Raw genomic sequence first — 20,684 nt, 5'->3', positions numbered from 1 at the left:
CTCCCCGCTGAGCAGGGAGCCCGTGAGGCTCCATACCAGGAGCCTGAGATCATGACCTTAGCGCAAGGCAGATGCTTAACCTACTGAGCCACCCAGGTGTCCTTGTGCATATTCCCTTTTAGCAGGAAAATGCATGCTTCAATTAAACCTCAAACTGTACATCATACTATGCATTACGCCCCTGCTCCTGAGTGGTCCTGCTTCCAAAGAGCAAATCCAAACTAAAATTAAAGTTTGAGTCTACTTTGGACTACTTGCTCTACTTCCTTCGTAATCCATGCTTTCGCTAACTCAACACTCAGAGTGTAATTGCCCACCGTGTTAGAACTGTTTCACAGAACTCCCCAAACAATTAAGATGGGCATTGACTTCTTTATTGGAATTCACTTCCCTTTACATAGTACAGAGATGCTTTAGGGGACACGTACAGCAATGTCTGATAATAAGTATATAGTAGGTAGGAAACAAAATTCAATTTTTCCCGATCCTATTGATTAAACACACCTAAAAATACTGACTTGCTCTCTTAAGAACATTTAATCGGCGACATGAAAGGACTTCCCAGGAGCAAGTTGCATATCTTCCTACAGACTCAGGTAAGCTTTGATTCATTATAAATTGATCCCAGTCGGGGTGTGCCTGGGTGGTTTGGTCAGTCAATCATTGGACTCACGGTTCCAGCTCAGGTCATGATCTCAAGGTCATGGGACTGAGCCCTGCATTGAGCTCAGCAGAGTTGTTTTGAGATTCTCTCTCCCTCTGCCCTTCCCAATGCTGTATACTCTCTCTCTAAAATATATAATTAAACCTGAAAAAATCAATCAATCCATCCATCGATCCCAGTGGGTACACACCCTCTTCAAACTAACAACTTTGGGAGCCACCAGGTTACCATTGGAAGCTCAGGATTCAAGTCGGTACAGTCAGCACCCTTTGGAGATTTGGGGATGATTAACATTTTTGCTGGATGGTTCATAATTGATCGTAATTTATAATATAATTTATTTAAAAAAACAGGAGGCTATTTATGTAAAGCCCGTAAGGATGGCACAGCAGTGGTTGCACAGCCCCTAACGACGTGCATGCCCAGCAGAGCGGGGATGAGTGCTGTCGTTGCTAGTGTCCATTTCCAGTGTCCCGTTTCTTTTCTGAGAAGAAACACAAAACATGTCACAGAGCTTCACTAATTGGTGTGATTGCTTCCAGCACTCAGATTCATGTCTGACTTTAAAAAGCTACGTAGTGAAATAAGGAGAGCTGGGTTTGGTATTAAAGTGTCAAGAACTGCTCACAAAAGCTTTCCCAAGTCTTGCTGTTGTGAACGCGGGATGTTTTAATAAACCTTCCTTCAGACAAATAATTTCACACGTGGCCTCATATTTCGACTCGATGTCCCTGCAACACAAAAAGGTAAAAATAAAAACACCATTCTGTCTTTAAAAGACTTGAAATGTACTGTCTTGGTTTGTGGAGGAAATGAAATGATGCATTCCTTGTACAGAAAAATGCATGGCACTTGGAGGTACTTTGAGTACAGCAAACCCAATAGAGATCCATTGTTTGGAGGGATAATAGCTAGCTTCTGTTCAAAATACAGAGTTCATCCCAGCACAGTCAAATAATGAGGCTGTGTATTTATTTAGTACATGGGTTTTGGTGGGAGAAAAAAAATACATGTGTGTATAGTAACACACACATACACCATTCTGTTTTGTTTTATGTCCAACAGAAGGAGGGATTGCAGTTTGCATGAGAAACTAGCTAACTTTATGTCTCAATTGTAACAAAGACATCTTTTTAAAAAAAATTTAATTTTATTTTTTTAAAGATCTTATTTATCTATTCATGAGAGGCACAGAGAGACATAGTCATAGACATAGGCAGACGGAGAAACAGGGTCTCTGTGGGGAGCCCAAAGCGGGACTCCATCCCAGGACCCCGGGATCATGCCCTGAACTGAAGGCAGATGCTCAACCACCAAGCCACTCAGGTGCCCCGACATCTGGTGTTTTTTTAAAAGATTTTATTGATTTATTTTACAGAGAGAGATGGGGAGATCACATGTGAGTAGGATAGAGGAGAGAGAGAGAGACTCTCAAGCAGACTCCCCACTGATTGTCTAGCCCAATGCAAGGCTCGATTGCACGACCCTGAGACCATGATCCTGAGATCATCACCTGAGCAGAAACCAAGAGCCAGATGCTTAACCAACTGAGCCACCCAGGTGCCCCTGTAAGAAAGACAACTTGAGGATGAGATGTGCAGCATTTGGTCTATATACAAGAAAGATGGTTGATTGGATGAATAAAAGCAAAACTGAAAAGTAGAAATTGGCATGTCTCCGTTATACATTTTTCAGAATACTGTGTTCAACATGGCTTCATGCAGAACATTAAAGTCAGCAGATACAACCTTTATTCAGTTTGCAAATAAATTTTACTCTGTCTGTGCTCCATGGTTTCATTCCCTATATCTTTTCTCGGCATACACATGTGCCACTGTTGAGGTAGATCCATGTAAATGTGCATTTATTCAGTCCACACTTTGGAAATACACACGTCAGGGATTACAGGGCTCTCTAGCAATAGACAGTCTCCCTCATGCCTTGGGTTTTGTGGCTCCTTTGTGCAACCAATGGGAATCTGGGTACCAAGTCTACTACTCTAGTTACTTCTCTGTAAAGGATCAGCCTTTCTCCCTGGTTGGAGGTGGGCTTAATTCAGCTCAATGAACAACACTCAGTTGTGCTTCCGAACATCCATTCTGTTCCTACATTGCATGAAGCACCATTCTCTTTTCTCACATCCCATCATTTTGGGGTCCTAATGGGACCCAAGCAGCACTAAGGAGCAGTCCATGCCAATGGTTCCAGCATGTCGTGCAGTGTCCTATGTCCGCAACACCCAAGCATGGCTTTACTTTGTCAATTGGTCATAGGTTCTTGCCCATGAGGCTATGACCTGGGTGTCCGAACAACTTCCTCCTGCAAAAGAATTGGACCTGCTTAATCTGAACCCTGTTGATGCAATATTCTGGGTGTCTTTGTTCACTGGGCTGGAGAACATCTTGTTCTGATACGTTATTCCAGATGCACGATCGCTAGACCGCGATGGTGAGGGCAACACTGCTGCTACCAGGACTTTGTAAAAACCAAGCAACTCTAATTTGAAATGAGAAGATTTTGCAAAGATGGCATGATGTTTCCTACACAGCACTAGGATTTTGCTATAATAATCTATAGCACTATATTAGATAGATCTGTAATGTATCTATCCACTACACTGTCAACACCATGACCTGTTACATATACTCCAAGCAACAATACATGCACTGGGTAGCAAAGTGTATAGGAAAGTAGGGTGATGAACCCAATGGTGGGCCCTTGCCCCTGTGGTCACCACTGAATGCCACCCAGCATGTAGAGGATGCCTAGGTATTTTGGCTCATTTTCTTTCTAGGTGAAATGCAAAGTATGGTGTCTGGCTGTGGATAACCTGACATTCCATAGAGGACTCAGATCCCTTTATTTCATGAAGCACTCTACATGCATCAGATCCTAAGAAGGTAGGAGAAGCTTGATCTCTGTGGGGCCAACTTACAGAAATAGTGGCTTATAAGGCTGGTCCTATGGCTTAGCAAAGATTGCTTGGTCAACTTGGCTTTAGCGAGAAAAGTGAGGATGTATAGTTTGGAGCAAAGTTCTTAGAAATGTTCTAGCGGAGCAGATTTGGGGTTTCAGAGGCTCCCTTAGCATTTTCCAGAAAGTCTAACAGATAAAGTGGAAAGTACGGTTTAAAGTCAAACACATTTCCTCACATTGCAAGTTAATCATTAGATCATACAAAAGGCATCTTCTCACACAAGCTTTACATAAATAAGTTTCAAAATGGTTTAAGTTGAAGTTCTACTTTTTGAGAGATTTCTTCTGCATGCAAAATATAGAAATCTATATAGTGCCTTCAGTGTGAAAAAAAAAAATTTAAGTGTACAGACCCAGGTCTTAAAATAAATCAGAACACTGGCTTACATGAAGTAATGTAAACATGACAAACAGAAATATCTTATTTTTCTTTTGCTTCCATGACTGTCATGATTTTATCTAAAAATTGTTTTAAGATTTATTTTCAAGGAATCTCTATTCTCAACGTGGGGCTCAAACTCACAACCCCGAGATCAAGAGTCACATATTCCACTGACTGAGCCAGCCAGGTGCCCCCTATCTAAAGATTTTTATGCTAAATTAACTCATTGGAAAGGTATCTAGTCAATGCACATCTGATATGTCTAGCAATATATAAAGAGGAATATAGTTTGCATGAAACTGACTGTAAAGATGATGCTCTATAATATGGGGATATGTGGGTGTATGTGATAAAAAACCTTCCTGCCCCTAGTAGAAATCTCACAGATTGTTGGCACATCAGAAACAGATTGCAAGACCAATTTTTAACTGTGTTGTTTTCCACTTTGTCCTCACCTAATTTTTACAGGAATGCCGGGGAAATCGTGTCTCTGAGCAGACAGGTTTTCTTTTCCTTCCAATTTTGAACCCCGTCTTGGTCTGTGCTCTATCCCTTGACCAAAGGGTCCATTACAACAACGAGAAAAAAGGACAGCAACGGGTGACTTTCTGCTCATGAGGTTGATGGAAGAATAACAATATCAGTAATTATGTAGGCAGCATATACTTTTAGCACGAACTGAAACCAAAAATTACAGCTCACCATCCAATTAATGAAAATCTAAATTAAAAACAGATGTTGAAAGTGATGCCTGCAAAATTTCGATCATTATCTGGTTGCTATTATACACCTTCATTAGCAGCGGCCTTTGACATGTGAGCAGAAAACCTTCTTTCATGAAATTTTAAATTGAGATCTCCAGCGGAATGGATCCTGTAAGTTATATGTTACCATCAAACTACAGTGACCTTGTTTTTCTCATGGTTCACACAGATCTGTTTGTCCCTGGGTTGTCCTGGCTGCTAATGTTGATGTTACCGGCATTTTTTTTTTTTTTTTTTTTTTTTTGAGCAAAGTAAACTCTCATCATGTAGTCACTTTGGGTAATATTTAATTAAAAATCACACTTAATTCAAATCATGTAAGGTATTTAAACCTTTAACATTAAGGTAGCAGGTGAGGCACGCATCAACTAGTTAATACACATGTTTTCAGAGATGATTACTTTCTTATTTGTTGGCTGGCCAAATTGGCTTTTTGATTACTCTTATTTTCAAAATACTTTTTAAATATATTTAAACACTTTAAAATATATTTTAAATATATTGTTAAATATATCTAAATATATTATTTAAATATAATCAATTAAGTCACTAAGTACAATGTGTACATGTGGCAAATACCCTGTCCTTAGATGATTCTAAATGTGGCTCATGAAGAACAAAGGTCGCTGTGTAGACGGCTCAAGGAATCAGAAGTTGCCTTGCTCTGAAAGACTCCATACAATGAGCTTTGGATGTATTAAAGAAAAAAATATGACTTCATGAAATAAATAATGGTTTTACCCCAGGGTGACCCTGTCCCCTACAGACGACGTGTGGCCAAGTCGAGAGGCATTTTCAGATGTTACATCTGGAGAAGAGGATTTGCCTTTGGCACTGACTGGGTTAAGGTCAGGGATGCTGGTGAACAGCCTACCCTGCAGCAAACAATTACCCAACCCCAATGACAGCAAAGCCAACACTGGAAAATCTGCCTTAGCGTGAAAGACCCTGCCTGTCAATGTGTTGGTCTATCCCAGTGGTTCTCAACTGGTGGCCGTGAAACCCTGACGCTGAGGCAGGATATACCATGCAGACTGCTAGGGTACATGTAGTTTTATTTTTATTTATTTATTTAAATTCAAAATCAAGTAATTAGCATACAGTGTATTATTAGTTTCAGGGGTAGACTTTAGCAATTCGTCAGTTGCAAATAACACCCAGTGTTCATCACATCACATGCCCTCCTTCATGCCCATCACCCAGTTACCCCATCCTCCAACCCCCTCCAGTGACCCTCAGTGTGTTTCTTATAGTTGAGACTCTCTTATGGTTTGTCTCCCTCTCTGATTTTGCCTTATTTTGTTTTTCCTTCCCTTCTTCCATATCCATTAGTTTTGTTTCTTAACTTCCACCTATGAGTGAAATCACATGGTATTTGTCTTTCTGTAACTGACTCATTTCACTTAGGATAATACCCTAGATCTGTAGGGTATTATCTGTACATCCATCTACATCATTGCACCTGGCAAGATTTCATCCTTTTTGATGCCTGAGTAATATTCCATTGTCTGTATACACCACATCTCCTTTCTCCACTCGTTTTGATGGACACCCGGGCTCTTTCAGAAACACAATATCGATGTCTAATTCCTGTTGTGAAAGTGACCATTCTCCAAAGTTCCCGTATTCATTCTCTAGGGCTGCCACAAACAGTGTCATGACAGTTCATGACTTTAACAAAGCACCCCAAGCTAGGCGGGTATAGTGAGCCTGATAAGTGCCTTATACAAAGCCTAACACATTGGATATTTAAAATAATTTTTTGTGAGGTGCCTGGGTGGCTCAGTAGGTTTAGTGTCTACCTTTGGCTCAGGTCATGATCTCAGGGTTCTGGGATAGAGCCTCCTGATTGGAATCCCTGCTCAGTGGGGAGTCTCTCCCTCTGCCCCTCCCCCTGCTTGTGCTCTCTCTATGAAAAAGAAATAAATTCTTAAAAAAATAAATAAAATGATTTCTTGTGTTCAATGGTAATATAAGTTGTTGTGTAGGTACTATAAATCCTATTATGAAGGTCTTGCTTAGATGATTTCTCTTTAACCATACTTGAAGATTCAATCTATAACTTGGTTTTTATTGTAAATAACAGTAGGGACTTTATTTCATTAAAAGGAAGTAGTGGCAATAACATAGCAAGGAGCAAAATATGTTAAGGAATAAGGGCTAAGAGTTCCCCATGTCAATAGGTATATTGATATCACAGGATTTTTTTTTAAATAGCTTTATAAATATTATGTGAACTAATTCTCATCACAGCTTTGAGGTGGGTATTGTTCATGACTGCTCCATGTTACAGCTGGTAAAAGTGAGGCAAAGAGAAGGCAAGTAACTTACTTAAACCCACAGCAAATAGTAGTCCAGATTGCTTGAGATTTGCAGCTCTGTGTCCTGCCACCAAACCCATTAAATTAGAATATGCAGGGAAAGGGGTTCGCTGGTTGGACCTCCCCAAAGTTTCATTAGACCTCTAGCGTTTGGTATAAATAACTACAGTCTTGTGCTACAGAAGATGCAGGCTTTGGACCACTTTGTTTGAAATGTAGATTTAGTCCAGACCCACTGAATCTGAACCTACATTGTAACGGGGTCTTGGGTGATTTTTTGCCCATCAGAACTCCCCAGAAACACTGTTCCGTGTTACTACTCTTAACGATCCATCACAATGACTTCCTGTTCCTTCCAATAAAAGAGTGGTTTATCCCTGGAGTACAGGAAATGAATTGCCAGAAATGCTGTCTCTCGCAACAGCCTGAGGAAGTGCTTGCATAGGCTCAGGGGGTTCACAGGCTTCACATACGAACAAGGACACATTGATGGGAGGTGAGGTAGATGGATTTAAGAGCACAAGCTTTCCACTGGTCTGGTGTTAGAAACTGAAGTGCGTCCCCACTAAACATCATGTGCTGAAGCCCTCATCCCTGGGACCTCGGAATGAGGTTATATCCGGAGATGAGGGCTTTAAAGATGTGACCGAGGTAAAATGAGTTCATGACCCCTGATTCCGTAGGACTGCTGTTCTTATAAGAAAAGATGAGGACACAGAATGTAGAAGAATGACCACATGGAGACACAGGTAGAAGATGGTGTCTACACTCCCAGGAGAGAGGCCTCAGAGGACACCAATCCTACCCACACCTGGATCTCAGAATTCCAGCCTCCAGGACTGTGAGAGATAAATGCCTGTTGTTTCAGCCTCCCAGTCTGTGCTGTTTTGTTACGGTAACTCTCGCTGACTAACACAAGTAAAAACAAATTAGAACAAAGGTAATTTTTAAAAACATTTGTTTCCTCTCACATTTTCTGGTTTTTTTATTTTTTTTTTTTGTAGCAATAATAAAATGTCAGGTGACTCTAGAGTTACCAAGGTTCTAACTAAATATATTTACACATGAGAAATTATGTATTAGTATAGAAAAGCCACAAATTAGGAGAAGAATGTTTTGAGCTCATTAAATATACTTTTGCCTGGTTCCAGAAGGGACAAGAAATAGCCTTATGACAGTCGTACAGATGATGGAAAGTGAATCATTTTAAGTTCCACCAAGAGAGATTCAGATTCTATTTTCTTAACATAGAACTGTGCTGTTAGGGATAGCTGCCATCTAAAACGACACTCATTAATTGTGCATGAGGTAACAGCTAGGACCTATTTCTAATTTACTTCCACAGAATACTACATGCACATAAAATTCTAGGTTATAGGCCGTGTTTGAGAAAATGATCTAATATACCATTTTAACATTTTAATGCTTTCAGGCCATAAGCAAGCTGTTTCGTTGTTTGCAAACATTACAATTGATTGCACATTCTTGTTGGAATAAATGGCGGAACATTTGGTATTAAAAAACACAAGAGCAAAGTATTATTTGCCATCTTATTATTAGGTAAGCTGTATAGAGAAGGGGTAGGGATTTTGGTGGTTACGGTACGTTTTATGCTCTGAAATTCTCATCTTTAGATATTTAACTAGAAAGAAATTTATGGTATATATTGATTAAAGTGTCGTCCAGAGCTATAGAATGATAACAGAAATATAAAGCCCCTCTCCCTCCAAATTTGTCAGTCACAGTGGAGAAGCTTTTAGAATGTTTATTTGGTGTCTTTGGGTATTTGTAACCCCCCAAAATCACCTAGAAATATAAATATAAATAATACAAATATACATACATATATAGATGTATATATAATCCAAACAAATCACCTAGACAGGGGGAATGATTTTATTTAATGGCATGGCTGTTCAGTCTCAAAATAATTATCATGGAGACTCTGAATATTGATGAGAAGCAAGCATACTCATGTCACTTCTCTGTCCACTGGGTGTTACAAGGAAATTCTATCTCTGCTTGACAATCTCTTTGCTTATATGCTGGGACCACTTGTGACATTTCACCCAAGAAAATGTTGTTCCTAAACTCTGAAGGTAATAAGGTCGAACTTTGTTCTTAAACTTCCTAGGACAGAATCAAGGAGTTCTTTGTCCAACCACAGTCAGTGGGATATGTAAGATTTAAAAAAAATAGCCTTCATCCCTCCATGCCATGTCTTGAGAAATAAAGATCTCTTTGTGGAGTGATTTCCCATGTGGAAGTGGATTCTGACCTGCTCCGTTCCCCTTTAGGTCAAAGCAGATCTTTGCAAAGGCACACGTGGGAGTAAGAGTTGGTGATGAGAAGTCCAGACAGGATGAAGTGTGAGATGAGAATTATGGAAGTTGAGCCATACCAGAGAGGGGCATGATATGTGAGGGGCAAGCACACATAACCTATCTTTCATGGGGCCCTATAAACTTTCTAGGTTCGTGGTTGCAGCTCCAACAAATATTTCTCTTCTGTCTCTTTCCATCACTGCCCTTGACTGCTTGTCCTTGAGGTTGGAGGGGTTGGAGGGGTTGGAGATCCCTTGGGGAGGGCTTCCCAGGATGGGAAATGAGTGGTAAGTACTCTCAATGTAGCACAACGCTACAGGAAATTGCGCTATAATCAGGTCATTCCACGCATCTTTCTGGTCCAAGTAAAAAAGTCACTCAAATTGCAGAAATTTTGTAACATGCAATTCTATCAAGCACGTACTCTTCCACATACTCTCAAATTCAGTAGTGAAAATACCAATATTGAATTCACATATGCATGTGAACACAGAGGAGACAGGAGATACGTTCCACTTTTTGGAACGTATTGTCCATAAAAAAGATCATCGGATTATGCAAGCAAGTCTTGATTGCTGTGGGAGCGATATTTGGAACTACATTATTAGTAGTTGACATTAATTATTGACATTACATTATGATTTCTTTAAGTCACCATATTTTTTAAAAAATGACATTTCTGCATTTCCATTCCACATATACTGAAGTGTCACATCTGCTGGAAAATTGACAAAGACTTGAAACAGTTGGTCAGAGGCATGCAATTTTCATTTATGCCATTATCAGAAATAATCAGCTCCCTATGGTCACGTCTTTTCTCTCTCGTCTCATCCACACATAATTTGGTTTGTCTTAATTGGCTTATTTAAATTTAATCTAAGAAACGCAAGCCGAACATGTACTCTGTGTCCTCATGATAGCGACACAATGCAGTGAAATACCTACATGTATTTATAGCATTAAATTAACAACGATCATACCAGTTCATGTGGCTTAGGATATTCAAAGTGAAGCATATTCAGGATGTGTGTTTTGCGTATCCAATAGTCGATATGAACACTATTACACACATCCTGTCCAGCTCTACTCTACAAGAAAGGTAAAGATCAAAGGACTCATGCATCTTATCACAAGGCATAAATCTTGACGGCTTAGCATTTTAGAGTTTTGTGTGTGCAAAAAAAAAATCAAATTGCACGTCAGTGTCTTTGGCTTCTACTAATTATATTGACTCTTTACCTACAGGGTATCATGTTTTCCACTCATCCAGATGCATACCAGATGTTATATTTTGGATAATCAAGAACTGTATTAATTAAAAATAAATGTGATATATTCTGTCATAATTTATTTTCTTCAGATTCACCAACTTTATCAAAATGATATTTAGATAGGCACAGATTTGGAAAGGGCTTGGCAGAGCCATCATACTATTATCATCATATTAGCTGGTAGATGACGCGGGCGATTATGCAAATATCAAGCATTCCCCAGCAAAATAAAGTGAAGCTGTCCTTTCTTTTTCCATGTGTCAGTTCAAAATTCTCTTGCAACTATTTTTCACAAATGCAGGACTGCAGAGCTCCAATGAGGTGGCCTAACAGCCGAGTTATATTGAACACCTATCATTTACCTAGTTTAGATAAGGATGTTGGGGATTTTCTTTGAATACTAGAGACGAAATAATGCACAGAGTATCCAGTGAAAAACTTAGGGGTCTTAGAGGGCACACTACAAGGTCTTCAGCTTCCTATGAAACCTGACACCTTGACAAAACAGGGGAGGTAAGCTCCCTTCAAATAAACAAACCACCCTCTCCCACTGGCTCTTCAGCAAAGAAAGCACATTGAACAGTGAAATACTTTGCATTCTTTCAACATCTGAGGACAGCTCCTTTCTTGCTCCTTGATCTCTCCAGAAAACATTCTTGCAGTTGGCTTGGTTTCTTTAGCCACTTTTGCCCAAACCTTGAAAAACTAGCTTGTCTGCTAATATCGTGAGCTTGATTTTAATTCTGGCATAATGGAAACTTTTTTTTCCTGTGTTCTTAACCAAAAAGCTTAACTACTCACTACTTTTTCTCAGCCCATTCGTGAATACTGATGGACATTTAAAAAAATGATCCCTGATTAAAAAAAAAAAAAGAGAGAGAAGAAGAAAAAGAAAAAAAATCAATCTATTAAACAGATGTCTCACTAAGCAAATGTCAAATGCCCAACAGGCAGTCAAACTGTGGATGTCAACAGACAAAACCTTTTGGAAATCTTACACTTATTGGATTACAACAACAGCAGCAGGAAGTACATGTGTGTTAGTCTTATAAAGTCAGCCCAGGAATAAGGGGTTTCTCACAAGATGGGGGCCTTGAGGAAGGAAGTGGTGAGAAAAAGCTTTCTGGACAAAGGAGGCAGCCTAAACTGGATTTGGGAAGATTATGATAATTTCAGAAGCAAGAGGCAAGGTGAAATTAATTTACATAAGGCAACCCCATGCACTGACTTCATCATTTTTATAGAACATAATGAATAAGGATCTTTAACATGAGTTCATAAGGGAAATAGAAGACTTTGTTCTTTGGGAGCCATGATGGAGATTTTTAACCAACCTACATATCAGAGAAAGAACATTTAGTGTATCTTATGCAATTATAATAAATGGAACTAGGTTTTATGGTAATAGTAACTAAAAACCATTAAATTCTAATGGTGAAATGTTGATATGTTTTATGTGTATCATCTTAGTACAAATTTCATTAAATAAAAACAAAAGTTTGCATGCAGAGGTACTACTATTCCCATTTACCCACATTTTTAGTTTACTAGCGCAGGGCATGCTGTTTTCGAATCTGAGTTCTGTTCTTGTTCTATGTTTAAGATTCTCTGACGAGAGGGGAGAATAGGCCCAGCCATGAGAAACTGCATCTCTTGTGAAAATCTACAGAAAAATGAGAATAGGAGCTGGGAGTGCTCTTGGAACAGAGGAGGTGGATAAAAACATGTCCGGTAGGGCAGAAAAGAGTGGGCACTGGTTAGACACAGACATAAAAATATCTTAAAGACATGATAGAGTATTTCTTCCAACTTACACTACCATCTCATAAAAATAGAAATAATCTTAAATAGTTGAATGTTTAATTTCTAAGTTCCTTCATGATTACCCTTGGCATGGGACGATCAGGTGTGAAAATAAAATCAAAAGAAAGAGACAGTGATACCTTTTCTTCAAACATGTTGGAGACAGCTGAACACTGATCATTAAAAATGTTTTCATTGAATAGATAAGATAGAGATTAGGAAAAAGCATTCGTTTGTGTTCTGATTTTTATTTTTATGTGTGGATTTTTTTTCCTTTTTGTTTCCATCTCTGTTGCTGCTCCCTTGGGAGACACCACCAAAATAACATTAAATATGGCTTATGGAATTTACATGTGAAAAGCATATACATTTACAATCTTGTCTCTGGAGAGAAAGGGATCCTTCACAATGTGGCTCACTAACTTATAAAAGATCAAAACTGTCAATTTCCCACAACATCTATATCAGTTCTATGCAGATAAGTGTTTTGAGAGGAAATCAACAAAATGAAAAGGCAACCTACAGATCTTGAGATGTTTGCAAATGATATAACCTATAATGGGTTAATACCCAAAGTATATAAAGAATTTATACAATTCAATACCTAAAAATGAAATAATCTGATTAAAAATGGGCAGAGGATGTGAATAGGCTTTTTTTTTTTCCAAAGAAGACATCCAGATGGCCAACAGACACATGAAAAGATGCTCAACATCACTCATCATCAGGAAAATGCAAGTCAAAGCTGCAATGAGATATTAGCTCACACTTGTCAGAATGGCTAAAATCAATAACACAAGAAACAAGGGTTGGAGAGGGCATGGAGAAAAAGGAACTCTCTTGCACTATTGGTGGGAATGCAAACTAGTGCAGCCCCTTTGGAAAACAGTATGGTGGTCTCTCAAAAAATTACTAGTAGAAACAACATATAATCTAATAACTCCACTACTTCTTTGGGCATTTACCCAAAGAAAACTAAAATACTGATTTGAAAAGATATTTGCACTCCTATGTTTATTGCAGCATTAGTTACAATAGCCAAGATATGCAGGTAGCCCAGGTGTTCATTGATAGATGAATGGATAAGGAAAATATGGTGCAAATATAATGGAATATTACTCAGCCATAAAGAAGAATGCAATCTTGTCATGTGTCACAACATGGATGACCTATAGGGTATTATGCTAAATGAAATGAGTCAGTCAGAGAAAGACAAATACCATACGACTTCACTTACGTGTAGAATCTAAAAAAACAAATAATGTGGAATCAACATCACTTATATCACTAATATGTGGAATCTAAAACACAAACAAACAAACAAACAACAAAGTAGAAGTAGACCCACAATCACAGACAACAAAAAAATGGTTGTCAGGAGGGGAGGAAGATTGGGGAATGGGCAAAATGGGTGAAGGGGAGTGGGAGATACAGGTTCCCAGTTATGGGATGCGTAAGTCATGGGGAGGAAAGGTCCAGCACAGGGAATATAGTCAATGGTTCTGCAATAGCGTATCATGACAGATGGTAGTGACACTCTTGGTGAGCACAGCATAATATATAGACTTGTGGAATCACGATACTGTACACCTGAAACTAATGTAACAGTGTATGTCAACTCTACTTCAATAATAAAAAAAAACAAAATTAAAGAAAGGGGAGTAACACATGAAGTATTAGAAGAGGGAGAAGGAGAAAGAATCTCAAGCAGACCCTGCACTGAGTGTGGAGCCTGATGTGAGGCTTGATCTCATAGCCCTGAGATCGTGATTTGAGCCAAAATCAAGAGTCAGACACTGAGAATCCCTCCTCCTCTCTTTTTATAAGGACCTCAGTCCTATGGGATCAATGCTCACCCAAGGGACCTCATTTCACCTTAACCACCTCTTTAAAGACCAAACTCCATATACAGCCACATTCTAAGGCTTCAATGTACAAATTTTAGGGGCAACACAATTCAGCCCATGAGAGATACCTTGATCTGTTTTGCAAATCAAAAATGAATCTCTGAAATGTAAAAGGATTTTCAAGAATTGCACAAGAGAAAACATAGAATTATTAAATGCAGATCTGTGTATAATCCAAAGTCCTCATTGTTTCCATATCTTATATGCTTAGTCATTTAGACCTTCATCAATGTCACAAGACTATGTAACATCATAAATATAATCAATGATTCGAAGGCAAAACAAGGGATGATGGGTTTAAACTAAATGAGAAGAAATATAGCACTAGCTAAATATGTTTGCTAAAAAATACAATTTTTAAAGCTGTCTACACACACACAGTGTTTATCAAGACTCTCCAAAAATGGATCCCTTGATAAACACTGATGCTTTCGAAGTGACCGCATAGTCTCACATGCATGGACATGCATTTTCTCCTGTTAATTATAATTTTTTTTAATTTCTAGAACATAAGTAGAGAAATGTCTCTGTAGATAGTACTTTCAGAAAACCTGAGTACTCTGCAGATATGTACAAGTTCTATGTAACAGATAGACACACCAGATGGAATTGTGCCCTTTACCACAACAGTAGCCAAATAAATAAAACAGTGGCTATCATGAAAAAGTCTTGCAAAAAAAATTGTTGATAATATGCAAATGTTGAGAAATAACTTTGAAATATGAAAATACAGCCTTTTGTGATGTCTATTTGTTAACTCTGATTATACATATTATTTTATACCCTACGTATTTAGGGAAAAAGGCAGCTTTGTGACCTTCCATATCAACTGACACAAATCTATCCCATTCTTTTGAATTTTAATTGTATCTCCCTGTTCTAATAGACACTCATTTAATTGAGTTTATGTGGATGGACAATAGTTTCCAGTATTCAGTGCAAATGTCTATTTTTTATTTGAAAAAATGTTACATAAAAAAAGAAAAAATGTTATAATTATTTTAATTTCAAACAATATTATCCTTTTTGCTCATGTAATCATGTATATACTCAATACCAGCGTTATAACTGCTGGGTGCAGGATTTGCAAAACGAAGTTCCCATGTTTTTCTAAATTTTCTTCAGAAAGTTTTATCGACTGTAGCTTCTTTCAAATCTACATGAAGATATCTGAATGCCAGTCTTCCCCGAATTCTTGCAGCCTCAAGTATTATGATTAAGCTTCTAAAAGCGTACCAAAATACAGGATAAAAATTTGTATTTATTGTTTCAGTTACCATTTAATTAGAAGAAAAGTTGATCAGTTTTACATATGTAATTAAATCTTGATATGACTTTCCCCACATTGGTGTACCCAAACAAAATAAATGAAATAATGGTATACATAAATATTTAAAAATTATATTGAGAAAACTTCCCAGAAATAAGACTTTCCTCTTCAGACTGATAAATCGTATTGCTGCCAGAAAAACGTGAACCTGAAATATTTTCTGAAAGTTCCATACATTCCAAAGATAGAAAGAATTCTAAAAATAATATGACATATGTACAATATGTACAAAAAATTAAAGGTAGACTTTAATTTTCAACTAAAAAATGTTCGACATTGGAAGACAGTGTAATGATGCGCGGAAAGAACTGAAGGAACACATATGGTCCAATCAGCTTACAGATAGACATGCAGAACGTCAACATGGGAAGAAATACAGACATATTTATGGGTTAGGCATTGTAGATTTTGTGAATTCTTCTGGACAAAATATTTATAGAGGGTTATATTATTTTCTATTGCTGCCATCACAAACGACTAAAATTTTATCAGCTTTACACATATCCATGCATTCCCGTGGGTCAGATAGATGAATGTAGTGTGTCTTAGCTGGTTTTCTTCATAGAGTCTCATAAGAACAAAATCAAATTTTGGGTAGTATTGGATTCCCTTCCAGAGGCTCTAGGGAAGATTCCATTTCCAGGCTCCTTCAGGTTATGGGCAGAATTGGAAGAGTAAATTCTGCTCACTCGTTGGCAATTAGTCTGGGGTGAATGTATGAATCTCAGCTTCCAGAGGCTGTTTTGTTTTGTTTTTTTACATTGGTTCCACCTAGGTAACACAGATAAAATCTCCCTATCGTAAGACCAGTTGATTAATATACATAATTAGAACATCAAGGTTATTCCTAGATTGGTGTTTGGCTGAATAATAGGGGGCACCCATCTTGTGGGTACATCTTTAGATTTCTATCACAGTTTATCTTCTGGCCCCAAGGATTCAAGGCCCTCTCAAGAGCAAAATATATTCACCCCATCTGAAGATCCTTAGAAGTCTTATCCTATTTTACCAACTCCAGAGTCCAAAATCTCTTGTAAAAAAAAAAAAAAAAAAAAACAACCAAAAACCCCAAAATCTCTTGTATAACCCATCAGCTCAGAACTCTCAAATCTTAACCATCTAATTCAGAGATAGAGGAAATCTCTACATATAATAATACATCCCGGTGCACAATTCCACAGATCCATGGTCCCATGGAAAGAGAAAAATGTGTTTACGCCTAACCTACAATGATTGGGTATGCGTAGAATAACAATTGTAGACATTCTAGTTCAATTAATGGGGGTGGAGTTGCTGGTCCCAGTGCTGTTTAGAAATCTAACCAAGTAAATTCCATTAGGTTGCAAGACCTGGACATAACGTTGTGGTCCTCAGCTCTAGCCTCTAGGCCACCATCTTCCCACCATCCTAATAGCCCAAACTGGCATTTCTACTGATACCAAATTCTCGAGAACTTCGTGGGTCTCCAGTGTCTAAGGATGGACTCCATCAACCCTGAGGCTCGTCATACCACGTCTTTCCGAGATGATTTTGTCTATTTTTGGCTTCTACTGAGAGCACAATGAAATAATGCTCTTATGTTTTCTGGGTACTCTTTAGTTTCATTTGGGGGAATCTTAGAGTCTAACCCTTAATCGCCTCAAAGGATGTTTTGTGTAAAAACTTAGCCTTTTGTGACCTCCTTCCTTCCAGAAAATTGCACACATTTTAGATATGTGGCTGCATTTTGTGTAATGCTTCTTAATTTGTCTCTTTCTGTACATTTTACTATTAGCAGGAGAAAGAAAACAGGTGGTATCTTTCACCTTTTGCTTGAAAACATCTTCAGCTAAAATACAAAGATGTATATAAATATGCAAGTAAGATGACTTCCTCTTTTTTCTTAACAGCTGAGGATCATGATTATTTATATAGGATCAGCATATATTAGACATGCTTGGCGGTGTTAGGGTTCAAATATGCGACTTAAGTTCAATTAGGAAAATAATACAATCAATGAAAATCAGATGGTGAGGTGTCTGAAAAGGCAGAGGAAGTAGAATTTTCTTTATTTCACCATTTTTGATGGCAGTGATTCAAAGCATGCTGAAAATAGAGGATTAAGTAAAATATAAATATACACTGATGCACGTTACAGAAATAAAAGTCTTTGATGTAGAATATGCTCATCGCATCAACACATGTGAGGTGTCCGGTTTTATCTATTGTCACAAAAGAAGTATTCCAAAATAAAAAGCAAAAAACCCAAAGGGACTCAAATAATGAAAACAAAAGAATGGGCAAAATCCAATAAGAACAATGGGGGAAGGAAGGAAGGAGAGAGAAAGAAGCTTCTTTTGTGAACATTGAAAAAAGGTTAATTGAGTGAAAAAATAAAACAAGCATTAGCAAACAAGACAAAGAATGGTAGTTTCTAATGACCAAAAATGATTCCACAATAGAGTTTTAATTGTGAGTATCTGGACACAAAATACCACAGCATTAGTGTACATAAAATAAAACAAATACTGTAAAGAATAAAAGAGGGAAACATTCTCTGATAATTGATCTCTGTGATCAACTGATAGATCTCTGTGATAATTGAATATCCTTTGAAATCTATAAATCATCAAGAGGGATTCAAGTTTCTTTTTCGTTCCATGAAAAGTTTAGAAAATGATACATGAATAAAATGTGCTCCTTTTTGGTGTTCTATTCAGTCTGTGCCATATAAAGGTCTTTTGAGAGACAGAGCCTGAGCAGGGGAAGGAGCAGAAAGAGAGGGAGAAGCAGGGTCCCCACAGAGCAGGGAGCCCGATGCTTCACCAATTCAGCCCCACAGGTGCCCCTTTTAAAACAACTTAATAGAAAATGGGGCGTCTGGGTGGCTTGGTCGGTGAAGCAGGTGACTCTTGATTTCAGCTCAGGTCATGATCTCAGGGTCCTGGCATCAAGCCCCACATCAGGCTCTGTGCTCAGTGGAGAGTCTCCTTCAGCTCTTCATCTCTAAAAAAATTAATTAATTAAAATAACTTTTAATAGATGATGATTTGTAAAACCTAAAGGGCCATTGGGCAAATCTGTATAACAATGGAACGTCCCTTAAAAGTATGTCGTAAATCAATATAGAGATTCAAGTTTCTCTTTGTTCCATGAAATGTGTAAAAAGTACGTGTGAATAAAATGTGTTACTTTTAAAATATTTTAACTTTATGCAAATGAGCTTTTGCTATATTTGCTGATCAATTTTTTCACATGCCTGTATTTTCCAGAATACCTTTTCTATAGCTAGATGTTTTTCATGTCTTTAGTCTACAGTTGGGCATTGACTACCCCCTCCCCCACCATGGTTGGAAATCTGTGTATAACTCCTCCTGAAATCTTCACTAACAAGAGCCTACTGTTTACCAGAAGGCTTATAACTTAATTACATTGATTAACACACACTGCATGTTCTATGCGTTACATGCTGTATTCTTACAATAAAGTGAACTGGAGAAAACAAATGTGATTAAGGAAACCATAGGGAAGGGGACACTTGGGTGGCTCAGTTGGTAACACATGTGATTCTTGGTTTCAGCTCAGGTCATGACCTCAGGTTTGGGAGATCGAGCCCCATGTCTGGCTCTGGGCTCAGAGAGGAGTCTGCTTGAGATTCCCTCTCCCTCAAAATCAGAGAAGGTGACAAAACATGAGAGACTCCTAACTCTGGGAAATGAACAAGGGCTAATGGAAGGGGAGGTGTGTGGGGGGTGGGGTGACTGGGTGACAGGCACTGAGGGGGACACTTGACGAATGATCATTGGGTGTTATGCTATATGTTGGCAAATTGAACTCCAATAAATATGTAATACATTAGATATATGTATAAAGAGATTCCCTCTCTCTCTGGCCCCCTCCTACTTGTTCTCTCTCTCTCATAAATAAATAAATAAATAAATAAATAAATAAATAAATAAATAATAAATCTTTAAAAAATAAAACCATAGGAAGACAAAATACATTTACAGGACGGTTTCCTATTTACTGCATGTAAGTGGACCCGCACAGTTCAAATACGTGTTGTTCAAGGATCAACTGTATTTATCTTTTAAAATATCTTTCCAGGTGGCTCGCGTTTTCCTCAGATAACTGTCTTCCCATTCCTGCTCCCAGGGGACACTGTGTAATTATTTTGCTACGGTATTTGACGATGGTGTTTCTTTTAGTAATAATTTTTTTTTTCCAAGGTGTTTTCTTTATGTGATTTTTATATCCTTTCTATTCCTGTTCCCATCAGAGAGACGGATTGCCTGGATTTTTGATGGAGCAATGAAGCATTGGATTGTCGCTTGTGTTACGGTGAGCAAGGATAGAATAAAGTCTTCAACCTTGGCACCTCGAAGCCTAGTTTTTGCATTTCCTTTACAACTGCACCTTCTCTTGTATGCTGCTGTGGAGTACCGAGGAAAATCCAGAAGCTTGTCCAGAAGATGCCAGACATTGATAACATAAGTCAGGATAATAGAAGTCACCGTGTACACGTTAGAGCCACTTTTTCCTACTCCTGGAGAATTTTGTGTGCTACCTGAGAGGTGTCAAGGTTGTGTCTCCTGTTGGTCACTTTTCTGGGTGGCTCTCCAGAATTTCTAATGCACCATTCCCACTGCGCCCTACCATCTCCTGTTTTTCATGTTTCATTGGTTTCTTTGTGTTCTCTATTACTGTTTTTAGAGACAATAATTACACACAAAATCCCATCATTTCATCATAAATTTCGATTTTCCCGCTGCACCTGTAGGTTTATATATATATATATATATATTTTTTTTTTTTTGCTCCAGTATCTCTACTATGTGTACCATCATCTCACTAGTCAGTTGTGATCTTGCACAGATCATAATTATAGTCCATCTCTAGCCATTTTCATGGAAGATTCCCTGGAGTTCTCCTGTGAACTAATCCAAGCTCAGGCTATCAGATC

The 20,684-nt window shown here is 38.2% G+C and overlaps 1 long non-coding RNA gene across 1 annotated transcript in view; it reads right to left on the bottom strand.

The window, feature by feature from the left end:
* Positions 1-352: 352 nt before the first annotated feature.
* LOC144307646 (uncharacterized) overlaps positions 353-20,684 on the bottom strand; it is a 38,922-nt gene continuing 18,590 nt past the window's right edge. Inside the window, exon 2 of the long non-coding RNA XR_013374426.1 lies at positions 353-1,395. This is a non-coding gene — a long non-coding RNA (uncharacterized LOC144307646). The remainder of the gene's footprint in view (positions 1,396-20,684) is intronic.

This window comes from Canis aureus, chromosome X (assembly GCF_053574225.1).
Source record: "Canis aureus isolate CA01 chromosome X, VMU_Caureus_v.1.0, whole genome shotgun sequence".
In the NCBI taxonomy this organism is placed as follows: domain Eukaryota; kingdom Metazoa; phylum Chordata; class Mammalia; order Carnivora; family Canidae; genus Canis; species Canis aureus.
Note: the sequence above shows the minus strand (reverse complement) of the source record. Positions and strands in the feature narration are given on the sequence as shown.